Genomic DNA, 19,024 nt, shown 5'->3' with positions numbered 1-19,024 from the left:
ATTTAAAAAAACAAGAAAAAACTGTCTGTCATACCCTAATTTCGTCCGTGGACCATTCGTTTGTTGGGATGCGACCCTCGTTTGACCACTTCGAGGTACTTGGCACCCATTGTTAGGCAATCTGTGAAGTTTCGTGACATGCCGGAAGTCGAAAGGAAGCATTGTTGCACAATCCGTGAGGTTCCGTAACATGCCGGAAGTCAAAAGGAAGCATTGTTGCACAATTCGTGAAGTTTCTTAACATTCCGGAAGGCAAAAAAGGGATGATTACGTAATCCGTAAGGTTCCATGACATTACGGAAAGAAAACAAGTATCGTTACGAAATTCTTAAAGTTCCGTAACGTTACGGAAAAAGAATCAACAAAAAAAGGCAGGGGTGTATTTAGTAAACATAGGGGTGCAAATAGCAACCAGGCCCACTTGGGTCTTCCAGGAAGTTCTCCTGCCTTCTGGAGGAAGCAACCTAGCTCACCTGGGCGAGCTGGGTGGCAAGCTCCTCCCTCATTTTCCTATAAATAGGGGGAGGAGGGAAGAACAAAAATGTTCAACCCTCTTGGTATATGAGAATCACTTAAAATTAGTGAGAAAAATTGTTTCCGTGAAGAAAATTCAAGCCGAGGCGCTTCCGTAACGCTTCCGACACGTTTCTGTGAGTGATTTGTGAAGATTTTCAATCGTTCTTTGTTCGTTCTTCGTCGTTCTTCGGTCTTCAACCGGTAAGTTCCCGAAATCGAACTTTTCAATTCATTCTATGTACCCTTAGTGGTCCCCACTTGTTTCGTGAGCTTTTATTTTCATTTCATTTACTTTTCGTACCCCCTTTTGACATGCTTTAGTCATTTATTTAAGTTATTTTCTCGCCTAATCAAAAATAAAATAAATTCCCACCGATCATTCGTATTGTAACACCTTTTAATTTCTGTTAAAATGAAATCCGACCGTTCGGTCATACCGTAACCACGTTTAAAACCAAAAAGAGGAAAAATAATAATATAATGATAAAAAATATCTTTTAGTAAAATAATCAAAAAAATCAATCGGATGTTTATCTTTGGGATTGTTCTTTCTTAATCGAATTGACTAATAACCAAAGTGAAACTAAGGCTAAAATCAATTCATAAATCAAACTTTTGTCATCACCTAAAAAAGCCATTTTTAAAGGTCCAACGCCTTGAAATGGTCTTTTCCGCTTTTATTGGTTAAACGTAGATTTCTAAAGTCCTAAAATCAACATGTAGCTTTATTACCTCTTTCAAAAATAATAAGAGATCATTAATGGTCCAATGCCTTAATGTTTTCTCTCCTTTCAAAAGAATCGAGAGATTGTTTAATGGTCCAACGCCTTAAATGACCTTTCATTCAATAAAAACATATCTTGCAAAAAAGGATAAAAAACAACTTAACCAACACTTAGTTCTCAAAGAACTACATAGGTCTGATTTCCTTATCACAATTGAGGAATACATAGGAGCAAGGGAAACACCCTTGTCGACCACAAAAAGATAAAAATATAAAAGGCACAAAAAGACATAAAGGCGTAAAAAGGGAACATAAAATAAATTGAAGTCATGTTTGCACACTTGATTAAAGGCTGCCGTCCCCTGTGACGGACGCGTGGGGTGCTAATATTTTCCCCGTGCGTAAATACAACTCCCGAACCTTTCACTTAAAGTTCATAGACCATTTCTTTTCCGGTTTTTCCGACATTTTTCCTCAAATAAACGATGGTGGCGACTCCGCGTGTATTCCTTTCTTGGAAGATGCACCCGCGAGCCCCGCGTCGCCCTCCCGCCGAAGGGTAGGTTGCGACACCGCCCAAACCGCACCACATAGATTGGTTTGGTTTGGTTTGGATTTTATTTTTTAAAAAGTCCAAACCGAACCAAACTGCATGTTAATTTATTGTTTGGTTCGGATGTAATTTTGAGAAAAAATTGCCCAAACCGCACCGCGAACACCCCTAATAATTAATAAATATGAAAATAAATGAATAATATTTAATTTGAATCAATGAATAATTTATCATAAATTTGTCAAATAAATGTTCTGATGCTTTCTTTATCACATTGTAATTGTCATGTAAGAAAAAATTATTCTAACATAATTGTTATTTCAGTTTTTCAATATAACTTAATTACTCTTTTTTCACTTATATCTCTTAACTTTAGTCCCTATGCTACAAAGCTTATTCCAAGGACAGTTTATTATCATGCACAGCCTGTGTCGCAACGTGCCCTTTTGCGGGCGAGCGAAGGCGAGGCTCACGGGTGCGCTTTTCATTTAAGGAGGAAAGGTGCGCGGAGTCGCCACCAACGTTTATTTGTGGAAAACGTCGAAAAAACCGAAGGAAACTGGTCAAAATGAAAATTCTAAGTTCGGGAGTTGTATTTATGCTTGAGGAAGGTATTAGCACCTCTTACGTTTGTCTCAAAGGACAACAACCTATTTTTTAGAATTGTGGAAGTTGTGTTACCTTAACTTTATTTCTTTATTTTTTGAGGTCGACAAAAGCGGGGCTTTTCCTCCTACGTACCCTCCTTTGGAGAGGAAATCAGACCTACGTAGTTCTTTCTTATGCGTGAATCAAGTGATTCTTTTTACTTGAAAGGTGATCATTTTAAGGCGTTGGACCTTAAAAATGATCCATTTTACTTGATAAGAAACTGAAATGATAAACTTTCAAAATCCTATTTTTTGTGGACGAGCTTGACTAGGCGAGTTGATTTTAGCCTTAGTTTCACTTTAGTTTATTAGTCAATTCAATTAAGAATGTGAAATCCCAAAGAGAAAACGTCCGATTGATTTTTTTGCTTTATTTTACTAAAAGGTATTTTTTGATTATTATATTATTATTTTACCTCTTTTTTTTTTTATTTCCAACTTGGTTACGGTACGACCGAACGGTCGGAATTCATTTTAACCAAAATTAACGGATGATACAATTCAAACGATCAGTGGAAATTTATTTTATTTTTAGATTAAGCGAGAAATGACTTAAATAAATGGCTTAAGCACGTCAAAAAGGGGTATAAAAAGCAAATGAAAGCGAGAATAAAAATACATGAAACAAAATGTGGACCACCACGGGTACATAGAATGAATTGAAAAGCTCGGTTTGAGGTACTTACCCGTTGAAGACTGAAGAAAACGAAGAACGAACGATGAATGTTGAAGAACGGTCGAGAATCTTCGCGTAATTACTCACGGAAACGTTACGGAAGCGCCTCGGCTTGGATTTTCTTCACGAAAACAATTTTCCTCAGCAATTTCGAGAGAGGGAGAAGTGCCAAGAAGGCTGAACCCTTTTCTTCTTCACTCCTCCCCCTATTTATAGCAAAATAGGGGAGGAGCTTGCCACCCAGCTCGCCCAGGCGAGCAAGGTTGCTTCCTCCAGAAGCAACAGCCTTCTGGAGGAAGGATCTGGAAGGCCCAAGTGGGCCAGATTGCTATTTGTACCCCCCCTTTTTACTAAATGCACCCCTTCTATTTTTTTGGTAATTCTTTTTCCGTAACGTTACGAAACTTTACGACTTTCGTAATGATACTTATTTTCCTTCCGCAAGGTTACGAATCCTTACGGATTATGTATTTACTCTTTTTTAGCTTTCGAAGAAGTTACGGAAACTCACAGATTGCGCAAAAACACCTCTTTTCGATTTCCGCCACATTACGGAATTTCACGGATCGCGCAAACCTGCTTCCTTTTGATTTCTGACACATCTCGGGACTTCATTTATTGTGAAACAAAGGACGCCAAGTATCTCAAAGCGGCTAACCAAAGGTTGCATGTCATCAAGTAATAATCCTCGGACGAAATTAGGGTATGACAGTTGCCCCTCTTTACTTACCTCTCATTGGGGATAAGAGGAAAGCAAAGATAGGACACTGATTTCGTCTGTCCTGCCCTTTCCGTGATGACGACTTTCGTCTCTACTCCTTCTTTTTCTTCTGCACAAAACAAAATACAAACAACAACAAGAACAACGAATATAATATACAAATACACATATACACATATTTGGCGAAGGAACCGATCCGGAAAACAACAGAAGAACGTATTTCCCAGTCACCAGAGGCTTCGCGCTTGATAATGGAGGACACATGAACAGCGCTAGGCAATGACATTCATGGGGCTCCGGAAAAAGGTGGAGAATGGAGGATTGCCTTGAGGGTCCGCACTTAGACAATCATGAAACATAGCTCCAAATTCGAAGGTGGAGGGCACATGAACAGCGCTAGGCAATAACCTTCATGGGGCTCCGAAAAAGGGTTGAGAATGGAGAATTGCACTAAGCAATCACTACGCATGGCTCCAAACTCAAAGGTGCAGGACACATGAACGAAAACGCAATTCATGGGGCTCCGGAAAAGGGTTGAGAATGGAGAATTGCACTAAGCAATCACTACGCATGGCTCCAAACTCGAAGGTGGAGGACACATGAACGAAAACGCAATTCATGGGGCTCCGAAAAAGGGTGAGAATGGAGAATTGCACTAAGCAATCACTACACATGGCTCCAAACTCGAAGGTGGAGGACACATGAACGAAAACGCAATTCATGGGGCTCCGAAAAAGGGTGAGAATGGAGAATTGCACTAAGCAATCACTACGCATGGCTCCAAACTCGAAGGTGGAGGACACATGAATGAAAACGCAATTCATGGGCTCCGGAAAAGAGTGAGAATGGAGAATTGCACTAAGCAATCACTACGCATGGCTCCAAACTCGAACGTGGAGGACACATGAACGAAAACGCAATTCATGGGCTCCGGAAAAGGGTGAGAATGGAGAATTGCACTAAGCAATCACTACGCATGGCTCCAAACTCGAAGGTGGAGGACACATGAACAAAAACGAAATTCATGGGGCTCCGAAAAAGGGCGAGAATGGAGAATTGTACTAAGCAATCACTATGCATGGCCTCCAAACTCGAAGGTGGAGGACACATGAATGAAAACGCAATTCATGGGCTCCGGAAAAGGGTGAGAATGGAGAATTGCACTAAGCAATCACTACGCATGGCTCCAAACTTGAAGGTGGAGGACACATGAACGAAAACGCAATTCATGGGCTCCGAAAAAGGGTGAGAATGGAGAATTGCACTAAGCAATCACTACGCATGACTTCAAACTCGAAGGTGGAGGACACATGAACGAAAACCCCAATTCATGGGGCTCCGAAAAAGGGTGAGAATGGAGAATTGCACTAAGCAATCACTACGCATGGCTCCAAACTCGAAGGTGGAGGACACATGAACGAAAACACAATTCATGGGCTCCGGAAAAGGGTGAGAATGGAGAATTGCACTAAGCAATCACTACGCATAACTCCAAACTCGAAGGTGGAGGACGCATGAACGAAAACGCAATTCATGGGGCTCCGAAAAATGGGTTGGTAGGACCGAACGATCCACCGGGTCTTTCCACCTACAAAAGCAAACATGCTTTTTGCAGAGAAAAATAAATCATTCGCGAGAGCACCACATCTTATAGAAACAATATACTTGTGCCAAGGGTAACCTTCCTTGTAACAGAGAATGAAGGGTAGGATGTCAACTTTTACTTTCAAATGAACATGCAGGGGAAACATCGGGCCAAGCTGAAAATAAATCACTCATAGTTTATAAAACTCACAAGGCAAGTGTTTTATCCTATTCCCAAACCATAACTGCACCATACTTCATTTTGCACACGATTTCCTATCGAATCAAAGATCAAACGTACGATCATGGACCAATAGGATTTTCTTGAGGATAGTGTTTTTGGAGAGGAAGCTGGGTGTTTCGGTCTTTTCCTCTTTGTTCATGTGGGGTGGAATATTGCCAGTCAACAATGATTCTGAGTGGCAATCTGGCTTTGAAGAATTTCTGTCCTCTTTCTTTCATTGATCGAGAATTGCTTCTTTTCCCTTTTCACTTCTTTTCGATCTTTGATTGGGAATCCTTCTTTCCTTTCTTATGTTCTTTTCTTTATTTTCATTTTTCTTTTTTTTTTCTTTCTTTCCATTTCTTCCTTCTCTTTCTTTTCACTTTTCCTTCCCCATCCCTTTCTTTGGGAAATCAGATTTAGCATTCTATTTGCTCTCCCTTGAGGAGATTCCGCTGTCCTTTGCTTCGGGGGAAAGAATGAGGATTCCTTTTTTACAGGCCAAGGTTCAAAAAGGTCTAAGGTTGTGTTTCAATGGGGTCTTTTATCGCGGGAACCCCAATCTTGATATCTGGGGCGAAACAAATTTGGGTGTCAAGGTGTCGATTTCGGGCCGAACTTCCATATTATTCCATAAGGCACGCATGACAATGATGATTTGAAAACAACGTGCAAAATTAGTCATGGCTACAGCCAGGTGGGCCCTCAAGCATCCCATTTATGACATTGATACTACGGTTGGGAATTTACACAAACAGACCCAACGTTTCCAAGTTATGTTCTTTCATTAGTTCAATGCTTTCATCCATCCTTATCTCGGTTCATTCCGGAAAATAAACTCTTAGCATCAGTCCCTTGTTTCCAGAAGATACGTTTGCTCTTTACGAATGATTTATACTTCTTAACTATAACATGTCGACCTTCGCGGTCTTTCTTTCTTTTTTCTTTTTTTTTTTTGTTTCATTTTTATATATTCACAAAATTATACACCTGTGGTCCTTTATGAAGAAAACTTTTCTTTGTATATATATATTTTTATACATGACAAACTTTTTCTGTACACGCATTAGAACTCTTCTCTTTACGTGACATGGTCTATATACAAACCCTATTTACATTCAAAGATTTTTCATTTTTCCCAACACACACTTATAGTTCACACAAAAGTTTCTTCATATACACTCGTTGCTCACACACGCAAGAATTCCTTTCCACGCATCATTTACACACAAAAACCTTCTATACACATTTTCCTTTTACATACATGTATAAATAAAAACCTTTTTCTTTTCTTTATGAACATGACTTTTATTCACAACGCTTCTTTCTTTTTATTAGGATTTTTGGTTCATTTTATTTTTAGGACAACGTTCCTAAATGAAAAACTCTACACGGTTCCGGAAAAACATTATTGACAACGACGAAACAAGTACCGACGTAACAACTCAAATGATATGTATGTACAAAACAAAAGTCAAAACATGAAACAAATGTTAGTCCCTTAGTCAAACAAAAATAAGATGATATGTAACAGAAAAAAAAATGGAAACACAAAGAAATATGGATCAAGGGATCTCCCAATCATGTGGCTCCGCTCCCTCCTAAGAAATCAAGTAAATCGGTCATCTCCTCGTCCTCGCGGGCCTCATCTACCTCGTCGGGAGCCTCTACTGGTGCCTCTGCAGGTGCCTCTCCCGCCCGGGCCTCAGGCCATGCGACCTCTGCCCTGAACTGGTCCGGAGTAAGGCACGAAAACGAAGTAAAACCCTAGCTCTGCAGGCTGAGGCTCATCTGGTAAAGACAATCATGGGTCTGTACATGAGCCCGGTGGTTGGCCGCTTGCTGGCGAACCAAATGCCGCAAATACTGCTCCGTATCAAACGATCCGGCTGGACCAACCTGATGAGGTGGCGGCACGTCTGCGGCTTGCGGAGCATCCCCCTGGGCCTGTCTCTGTGTGCAATACTTCTCAATAAAAGCTCGGGTGATGGGCGGCTGAATCACCTTGCTAGGTGCGACGGGGACGCCGAACGACTGGCAGAGTCCTATGATCAAGGCGGGAAATCCCAGGGCCCTGTTGGACTTATCCGGGTCCAGAGGGTGCCTGGTAGGTGCCATACCTGCAAATATATAGATGGCATCAGCGATTAACTGAGCCACGTGAATGCTCATCCGCGTCAGGATGGCGTACACCAGTTGACACTTCGGCAGGGGGAGGTCAGAATTATGGTCGCTGGGCTGGATGTTGCTGAGCAGCAAAGTCATCCAGATCTGAGTCAGGGTGGTCATGTTGGTGCGCATGATCCGCACTCGTCTCCCGGCAGCAGTCCGGGCAAAATCCTGCCCCGGTATACATAGCAAATGAGCGATGGCCTCCTCATCGAACCCATCGGACCGGTTCCTCCTCTGGCCATACTCGCACTCCTAACCCTCTTCCAGCACTAAAGGATATCCCAGGAGCTGGCCGATAGCATCTACATTAAACGGGATCCACTGACCCCTCACCCAGGACCTCATATCTCGCACGCCCTCCTCTGTAGGCCAAGCATTGGCATAAAATTCGAGGACTATGTCTGGATCGAACTTGGCCATGGGGGTAACCAGTGATGCCCACCGCCGGCGAGCTATCTCTTCCTGGAAATCGGTATACTCATCGTCCCTCAGCTGGACGCGTCGCTCCTGGAGAAATGACCATCCCTTGATGGCCTCGAAGCGCTGCTGGTGTTCAGCGCTCCTAAAGCAGTGACTGTCATACTCGGGAGCGGAACTAGTTCCTTCGGCCGCTTTATCCTTCCTGGATCTCTTTGAGGCAAGTTTCCTCGGGGCCATTTCCTGCGAGAACAAACATTTAGAAGTTAGTTTTACAAGATAATGCTTATATTAACGCAAAAAATGTCGTGCTAGCCCCTCTGATTTAGACCAAACTCATGTAATCCATTTATGCACACGCGCATGTGTAGAAAGTATCCTATTACCCATGTCAACATACAAGAACATCTAATATATTCTAATTTCCATACACCTATATACATTCTAAAAAGAAAACACACTTTCATGCTCAAAGTGTTGCGTCAAACTTTACACCTAATTTATATCCTAAACATCTGCTATCACAAACTACTTACATACATTTGAAGTACACCATACAAATTTTTACTGTTTCACTCATATTTATTTATATGCATATTGGAAAGCTAATTACATCCTGCACATATTCGCATTCAAAAAAGGCATTCCACACTATCATACATTCATTTAGGAAGACAATAATTCACACTTTGCTAGGAATTTCATACTCCTTATATTTACCTATGTATACACACTATTGCAAGGTGTTTTCCACGCTACCTCTATGTAAAGTATCAAACATGGGGCAGCCCAAATTCGAGCAAAAACTCTCACAAGCAAATCCTAATTTTCATGTTTTTCTAACTCTAAAACCAAATTTTGGATTCCTAGCCATAAGCATGTTTCCTTGCATTGAAGCTACAAGTTTGGGTTCCTAAGCTTGGAATTGCATTTGGGCACCTATTTTGAATCTCCTATGATGTACCTACATATAAGAAACAGTCCCACTCTCCCAATTTTACACAATCATATTCATACATCATTGGGGCATTTCACCGAGCACTTGGTGAGCACATGTTTGGACATAAATTGCAAGAGGATGGGGACAATGTGGCATGCCCCATTGCTTCAGAATACAGCATAGGCCTAAGGCCTTCTCATTCAAATCCTCAATTCAAGAAAACAAGCATAAAAACAAACCAAAACTGCCCCACAAATACAAGCACATTCTCTCAATTTGGAGCACCAAAAGATGAAGAAAATATACCAATGGGAAGCTGAAAACATCAAGGATTGAATACTTACTTGTTGGAGTGGACAATAACACCAAAAATGAAAGCAAAAGGCAACCAAAAGTGGCTTGAGGGAGCAAGAACCGCAAGCCTTCGTAAGTCCTCTCTTTTGAATAAGGGGGGGGGGGGGGAGTTTTTGGATGCAAAAACGTTCCCCTCCCTCGTTTTTATATTTTGAATGCAGGGGTTGCTCGCCCAGGCGAGCTCAGCTCGCCCAGGTGAGCTAACTTGCCATTTTTTTTTTGAGGGGAACATTAACCATGTCCCCTCCTTCCTTATGGGTTAGCGTCCGCCCACTTGAACCTACTTAAATTAGAATTAGGTGTCGATTACTTATTTAAAACAAACAATAGCAAAAGAAACTGCGAACGCAAAGGATACTGGGCTGCCCTGCAGCGACGTTCTCTGCTTGTTTAGCACCGAGAAGGGGTGACGCTTGGTCGGTCACGATCCCATCCTCCATTCGCTTCCATCCCTAAGTACCTGCAAGTAAGAGCCAAATGATATGTGACCAATCGTGACCGGTCATCGTCTTACCTTGGTTGATTTCTACCATTGACTTGTCTTGACTTTTGGCCGTGGCCTGAGACGATTCTGCTCCTTGCTATCACAAGATATGCATGTGCATGTGCATGTATGAATGTTTCTAATGCGATGGTGTTATTTTAGTGAAGGCTGGTTAGATTCAATTTTAAATAAGCGTTTGGGGCACCCCATACACCGAGCGAAGAAGGCTCAAGCTATAACAAATCTAAAACAAGAAGTTTGAAACCAAAGAGAAGACTGAAACCTCGCCCATTTTTCCTTTTCTTTTAAAGGAACGAGATAAATACAGAGGAAGGGAATCCCTGGAGGAAACCAAGAAGAATGAGAAAAAACTCAGAAATAAAAACATGCAACGGTCCTCTCGATTGCCCCAAACTTCAAGTGTAATATTGTTTAACTACATCGGAGTTCACGGGCGAGGGAAACTCCTCGACATCCATGTGGGTGAGTATCAGAGCACCCCCAGAAAAAGCTTTTTTCACCACGAAAGGTCCTTCATAATTCGGGGCCCACTTGCCTCGATTATCTTTAACAGCATGGGACATTTTCTTCAGCACGAGGTCCCCCTCGTTGAACTTGCGCGGGCGTACCTGCTTGTCGAATGCGTTCTTTATCCTTCGTTGATACAAACGCCCATGGCTCATGGCGGCCAAACGCTTACCTTCAATAAGGTTAAGTTGGTCGTAACGTGCTTGAGCCCATTCTGACTCTTCTAGGCCTGACTCCGCCATTATCCTCTGAGAAGGAACCTCTACCTCAAATGGGAGTACCGCCTCCATCCCATAAACCAAGGAATACGGCGTTGCCCCAGTAGAAGTTCGCACCGAGGTTCTGTATCCGTGTAGGGCGAAAGGCAACATCTCATGCCAATCTTTGTATGACACTGTCATATTTTGAACAATCTTCTTAATATTCTTATTTGCAGCCTCTACAGCCCCATTCATCTTTGGCCGATAAGGGGTAGAGTTATGATGCTGGATCTTGAAGTCCTCGCACATTTCCTGCATCATCTTGTTGTTCAGATTGGTGCCATTGTCAGTAATGATCTTCCTGGGGAGTCCGTATCGACAAATCAGCTCCTTCTTTATGAATCTAACTACCACATTCCTTGTGACATTAGTATAAGAAGCTGCTTCGACCCATTTGGTGAAGTAATCTATCGCCACAAGAATGAAGCAGTGACCATTCGACGCCTTGGGTTCGATGGCCCCAATGACATCTATTCCCCACATGGAAAAGGGCCAAGGGGCGGACATAACATTCAGAGGATGTGGCGGAACATTGACATTGTCCGCGTATGCCTGACATTTATGACATTTCCTGACATGAGCGCAGCAATCGCTTTCCATGGTGAGCCAATAATAACCGGCCCTAAGGATTTTTCTGGCCATAGCATGCCCATTGGCATGTGTCCCAAAGGAACCCTCATGGATCTCCTCAATCATGAAGTTCGCCTCTTTGGCATCTACGCATCGTAGGAGAGTCATGTCGTGGTTTCGTTTGTACAGGATGGTACCACTTACAAAGAAACTAGTAGCCAATCTCCTCAACGTCCTTTTGTCATTGTCAGAAATCCCCGGTGGGTATTCTTTGTTCTCGACATATTGCTTGATGTCGAAATACCACGGTTTCCCATCCCGCTCTTCCTCTATTGCATAACAATATGCCGGCCTGCCTTGAGATTTGAATTCAATGTACGGCAGATCCTCGTGTGGGGCAAGTTGAAACATGGATGCATGGGTGGCTAACGCATCAGCCATTTGATTCTCTTCCCGAGGTATGTGGTGGAAGGAAATGTTGTCAAAGTACTTGGCTAATCTCAAGATGTGAGTTTGATAGGGTATCAACTTCGGATCCCTAGTTTCCCATTCTCCTTTCAACTGGCGTATCACCAAAGCTGAGTCTCCATACACCTTGAGTAATTTTACATCAAAATCAATGGCCGCCTGAACCTCGAGGGCGCATGCATCGTACTCGGCCATATTGTTGGTACAATCAAAACCTAGCCTAGCCGTGAAAGGAATACACTGATCATCCGGGGATACAAGGACTGCCCTTACTCCGTGGCCCAAAGCATTAGATGCCCCATCGAAGCAAACAATCCATTTGTCTATGTCCTCGTGCGTCCGCTTCTCTTCAAACAGGGCCATGATATCTTCATCTGGGAACTCGGGGTGCATCGGCCGATAATCCTGGAGGGGTTGCTGGGCCAAATAATCTGCTAAGGCACTTCCCTTTACCGCTTTTTGGGTGACGTAAACGATATCGAATTTAGATAATAATACCTGCCACCTAGCGATTCGTCCCGTGAGGGCCAGTTTTTCAAAGATGTATTTCACGGGATCCATTTTGGAAATAAGTCACGTGGTATGGCTGAGCATGTACTGCCTAAGCCGATGTGATGCCCATACCAGAGCACAACATGTGCTTTCCAGCATTGAGTAATTCATCTCACATGCGGTAAACTTCTTGCTCAGATAGTAGATGGCTTGCTCCTTTTTCCCAAAATCATCATGCTGACCCAACACGCACCCCATAGACTCGTCCAACACAGTCATGTACAGGAAAAGAGGTCTTCCTGTTACAGGTGGCATGAGCACCGGGGGATTCGCGAGACTCTGTTTGATCTTCTCGAAGGCCTCTTGGCAGTCACTGTTCCATAGGACCGCCTGGTTCTTACGTAACAGCTTAAAAATGGGCTCACAGGTAGGGGTGAGCTGCGAGATAAATCTCGCGATATAATTCAACCTGCCTAAAAACCCCCGAACCTGCTTCTCTGTGCGTGGTTCCGGTATTTCATGGATGGCCTTCACTTTCTCGGGATCTATCTCTATCCCTTTCTGACTTACGATAAATCCTAGCAGCTTCCCTGACTTCACCCCAAAGGTGCATTTGGTTGGGTTTAGTTTTAATTGGTATTTCCGCAACCTTCCAAACAGCTTACACAGATTGACAAGGTGTTCGTCCTCAGTCCGAGACTTGGCAATCATGTCATCTACGTAGACCTCTACTTCCTTATGCATCATATCATGGAACAATGCCACCATGGCACGCTGATAGGTTGCCCCAGCATTTTTCAACCCGAAGGCCATCACTTTATAGAAGAATGTTCCCCATAGGGTGACGAAAGTGGTCTTCTCTACATCTTCGGGTGCCATCTTTATTTGATTATACCCCGAGAAACCATCCATAAATGAGAAAAGGGCGAATTTAGCTGTATTATCTACCAATATATCAATGTGTGGCAGGGGAAAATTGTCTTTAGGACTGGCTCGGTTCAAATCCCGGTAATCTACACACATTCGAACCTTGCCGTCCTTTTTCGGGACCGGGACAATGTTGGCCACCCACTCCGGGTACCGCGCCACAGCTAAGAAACCTGCATCAAACTGCTTCCTTACTTCTTCTTTAATTTTTAAAGACATCTCGGGTCTTATTCTTCGTAACTTTTGCTTAACCGGGGAAGACCCAGGATTCAAAGGCAACTTATGCTGCACAATGTCGGAATCCAGACCGGGCATGTCTTGATATGACCATGCAAAGACATCTTGATACTCTTCAAGAAGGGTTATCAAGCCTTGACGGATAGGCGCGGTCATACCGGTTCCTACCTTTACTTCCTTCTTTTCCTCCGTGGTCCCCAAGTTTACCAATTCGGTTTCTTCTTGGTGAGGCTTCATTTCACGTTCTTCCTGAGCGACCAACCTCTCCAACTCTGGTGACAGGACGTCCTCTTCCTCTTCCTCATTTACCTTTTGGCTTATATCTCGATCGAAATCGATTGTCAAACCCTCGTTGTTAGGATCCTCAAAGAATCGACCCTCATATCTATACCAAACAAGACAAAAGAAACAAAAACATGCAAAATGATATGAGAAAAGGTGGTACTGCAAGAAAAGATGAAACAAGATCTCTTTGTTTATTTAATAAGGTAGGTTCTACAAAACAAAAGAGAAAGGAAATCTATAGGCTGTAATTACATTGAATCAGCGGTATAGACTTCTGATTATTAACTGGCCGGGGAGCGGCTGGAGCTGTGCATTGGGCCGGCGCTCTTTCTACTACGGGGGGTGCTTTTACTTGAGTCGGGAGGGAATTCCCGACTCAGATTTAAAAATTTGGGGGATTGGGCTGGTATGAGCTTTGGATATTTTGGGGTGCTTTCATCCACGTCGGGGCGGTGGTGACTGCGTGGGCGTCTCCTTCATTTTTCCTCGTGTGTTGTTGTTGGGGGCCACATTGGAAGCATATTCGAACTTGCCTTTCCGTAGTCCAGATTCAATCATTTCTCCGGCGAAGATGAGATCCGCAAAGTTAGCTGGCATGTAGCCTATCAGCTTTTCATAGTAGAACGTAGGTAACGTATCTACCATAATTGTGATCATCTCCCTTTCCGTCATGGGCGGTACGACTTGGGCTGCGAGATCTCTCCATCTTTGGGCATATTCCTTAATGTACTCATGCTCTCGCTTAGTCATACTCTGAAGCTGGTTCCGATCGGGAGCCATATCCGTATTGTACTGGTACTGCCTAATGAAGGCAGTTGCCAAGTCCTTCCATGATCGGATCTGGGAAGCTTCCAGATTGGTATACCATGCTACAGCTGCCCCGGCCAAGCTGTCTTGAAAGAAATGGACCAACAATTTTTCATCCGCAGAATACGCCCCCATCTTTCGGCAATACATCCGAAGATGCCCCTTTGGACATGCCGTCCCTTTGTACTTATCAAAACCCGGTACTTTGAACTTGGGAGGAATGACGATATTGGGCACGAGACATAAATCCGCTAAGTCCGAGAATGGGTAATTGCCAAGGCCCTCGACTGCTCTTAACCTCTCTTCAAGCGCCTCAATCTTTCCCTTATCTTCCGCGAAGGGAACAGATTCTTTTACGGGTATGGGTGAGGCCGGGATATGGCGGACTATGTTCGATTGGGGTAGTTCATGTGGGGACGGATCTTTGAGGTGGAGCAGGGGGCCAAGATGGGTATCTCCTTCCTCATTGTCTTGCCCGGGATAGTCGTCATAAGGTGGGAGTTGCCCCTCAAAAGTAGGGGCTTGGCTTAAATCTTCCGGGGTGGCACGGGGAGTGAAGTCCGGAGGTAAGCCATAAGGATAAGCTTGCAGACTATACCTTCGACCAAACACGGCCGTGTTTCTGTCTCGGCCCGGATTTAAAGCGGGTTGCAGCACCGGCTCCGCTTCCCTAACTGTACTGGAGGCGGTTGCCGTGGCTTTGTCCTCTATGGTTTTCTGGAGTTTTAACATGACCTCCGAGATGGAAGCCATTTGATCTTTTAAGGCCGATAGATCGACCTTCATCTGTTCCTGCACGCCCTCTTCATTATCCATTTTTCTGGATCGAGTGTTATAGGGGTGCCTTGGTGTTTTCTTAGTTATGATGAAATTCCTAAAGAAATAAACAACGGTGAGTATGCCACCAAAACATGAGTATGCAAATGGATGATTGGAGCACTTGGATCCACCCCAAGGTTTTTAGATAATGTGATGAGTCCAGAACTTCTCATTTTATAAAAAGAACAAAGCATTCATCTAGCCAAGACTATACAAAGGTGTTACAAGAGAACCTAACGATTCCTAATTATATGGGCCATCAAATCTATCAAGTGTTGACAGTAATTGATTAGCCCATGAATCTCCTCGGGGGCCGTACACACTTTAGCCATGGCTTTTTCTTTGGCTAATAGACGCGGGAGGTCTTGACTTCCATTCAAGGTCAAGGCGAACCTATCCATCCACATAGTCGCTTCTTGATGCAACGCATCAATCACCCTCCCTCTTGCTTCTTTCTCGGCGTACACTTATGCAAAATCCTCCACTAGCTTTTGTTCATGGGCCACAGACTGGTTCAACTCTTCCTTGTATTGCCCTATGATAGCTAGCATGCTTTGCTCCGTGGCTTCCAAGTGTTGATCCAAACTCCTTTTGGACCTCGCGCAAGCAACTAACTCCTCTTTTAAGATCATGCCATGCACCCGTGACCGATCTCTCTCCTCTCTTCGGAGCTTGAGCTCATTTTTGCTACCGCATAGTGCTCCTCGGAATTTCTCTCGGCCATATTCCTCCTTGTGGGCCCTTTTGGTTTCATGTTCAAGGGCTCTTGCAGTGGCTGCGTTTTCCTCTTGTAACTCGGTGCACTCCTTCTGGATGTGTGTAGCAGCTGATTTGAACTTCTCCTTGGCGAGTCTTGCCTTCCCTAGCTCTAGTTTTAGAGCTTGGACTTCTTCATCTTCCTCCGGAGCTTCGAAGTTCTCCTCATCGATAACTTTCAATTTGGAGAGCCAATCTAACCCTCGCGCATGAATTCTTAGCCATCCATGATAACCTCCGATGACGCCATTTCGGATGCCCCTAAGCTCCTTGTCTTTCTTCAACGGACTCCTCCACGCCTTGTGGATTCTTTGTATAACCTTGAGACCTTGCGTGCCTAGATCCCTCACAAGGAAAGGTGAGAGACTTTCTTCGGTTGGCGCTCCCCTCATGGGATACACTAGCTGTCTTATGGCGAGTGTGGGATTATAATTAATACAACCCCTAGTCCATATCAGTGGAACGTTAGGGTAGTCCCCACACGAGAAAAGAACTCCCTCCTTGTCTTCCTTCCAACGAGGAAACCAATTGATCGCGCTGCCCCCTATCCCAGCCAAATGTTGGTCCTAATCGACTCTTCCTTTTTCGGCGCATGAGCGATAGCTTTGCAGCGGACACGGGTGTCTCGTGTCTTGTCGGAATAGGTGTGAAATCAACCACACACAGAGAGCAGGTAAACAATAGACAATCCGTGCACTGTTTTTCTCACACCTCCGGTCAAAGGTGTCAAACAAATCTGCCAAGATAGCCACCACTGGACTTTCCTTGCTATGGTGATATGCGAGGAAAGCATCAATGGCGGCTAAGTCTACCAAACCGTCAACGTTCGGAAAGAGGACAACCCCAAAAATCAGCAAAGCTAAAATATCCGTAAACAGGCCCCACTTCTCTTGGCTCGCCATATCCCTTGCTTTGCCTTCCAAGTATTTCCGTGGCAGGCCCACTATTCCATTACGAGTTTGTTTCATGCGATCCAACTCTTTTGCTGAATCTCCAATCACAGCTGCAATCTTGCTTAAGGAAGGAAGAAAGCCGGAGAAAAGATACGGTTTTCTCCCCCCCAAGAGGGCATCCTAATATCTCCTCAAACTCTTCAATAGTTGGTACCATTTGGAAGTCCCCTAACGTGAAACACCTCAACGATTGGTCATAGTATTGGGCGAGGGATACGACAGCTTCCATAAATACCTCCGCTGCAGTCAAATCTAGAATCTTCCCGTAGACTTTGCGAAAGGCTTACCTTTGGAGGGGTCCCATCAATCGTCCCAATTCCTTGAGGCTAGTGACATCTAGACCTTTAACCTTGACTTGATAAAACCTTTTGCCGTTTGGATTTGTCCCCATCATTTACCTAAAAAAGGGGTGGATCAAGACTCCGACATGAATGATGCAATGCGTATGCATGAAACGGAAAGAAAACAACACAAATGGGTAATTCACACATACGAGACTGCAGAGATCCAACTTTAATGCTACGTTTGGGCATGATGGCGCCTCGACGTAGCATTTTAAAAGGTTACATATTACTCTAAAGAAACCAAACCTCACTAGCAAAACTATAAATTGGTGCTATTTACCAAAAAATGATGAGGACGAATGGCACAGAGCGTGTTTGCTCTTTGCCCCTATTTGGTAACCTATAGGACAATATCTAGGGGTCTCTAATAACTCCTTCCCAACAATTTATAACTCACACGGTCATTCTCTAGAGGTATCATCACTCAAGATAATAATATTGTGGCGGTATGGAATACCAGCGACAACACATTATAAAGAGAGAAAGCTCTAGATGAGGTTTCACTATTATCAAGCAAGTCGGAGACCTAGCATGATGATAGATTCACCTCCACTCCTTAAATTCCCATGAACCCGGGTATAGGGCCCCTTTTTTACTCAAACCCGTGGGTGCTTAGAATGCAGTGTAAAGAATGCGAAATAAACAACAGTTATTTACATTTTACACAGTTCAACAAATGCACACACGAAGTTTCACAAATCCACAATTCCTTAAAATAGGCCTAACTCACAAAAATGTCCGCAGCGGAGTCGCCAACTATCGCAACGTGCCCTTTTGCGGGCGAGCGAAGGCGAGGCTCACAGGTGCGCTTTTCATTTAAGGAGGAAAGGTGCGCGGAGTCGCCACCAATGTTTATTTGTGGAAAATGTCGGAAAAACCGAAGTAAACCGGTCAAAATGAAAATTCTAAGTTCGGGAGTTGTATTTACGCTTGAGGAAGGTATTAGCACCTCTCACGTTTGTCTCAAAGGACAACAACCTATTTTTTAGAATTGTGGAAGTTGTGTTACCTTAACTTTATTTCTTTATTTTTTGAGGTCGACAAAAGCGGGGCTTTTGCTCCTACGTACCCTCCTCTGGAGAGGAAATCAGACCTACATAGTTCTTTCTTATGCGTGAATCAAGTGATTCTTTTTACTTGAAAGGTGATCATTTTAAGGCGCTGGACCTTAAAAATGATCCATTTTACTTGGTAAGAAACTGAAATGATAAACTTTCAAAATCCTATTTTTTGTGGACAAGCTTGACTAGGCGAGTTGATTTTAGCCTTAGTTTCACTTTAGTTTATTAGTCAATTCAATTAAGAATGTGAAATCCCAAAGAGAAAACGTCCGATTGATTTTTTCGCTTTATTTTACTAAAAGGTATTTTTTGATTATTATATTATTATTTTACCTCTTTTTTTATTTCCAACTTGGTTACGGCACGACCGAACGGTCGGAATTCATTTTAACCAAAATTAACGGATGATACAATTCAAATGATCGGTGGAAATTTATTTTATTTTTAGATTAAGCGATAAATGACTTAAATAAATGGCTTAAGCACGTCAAAAGGGGGTATAA

This window comes from Glycine max, chromosome 18 (assembly GCF_000004515.6).
Source record: "Glycine max cultivar Williams 82 chromosome 18, Glycine_max_v4.0, whole genome shotgun sequence".
Lineage (NCBI taxonomy): Eukaryota > Viridiplantae > Streptophyta > Magnoliopsida > Fabales > Fabaceae > Glycine > Glycine max.
This window is presented reverse-complemented; position numbering follows the sequence as displayed.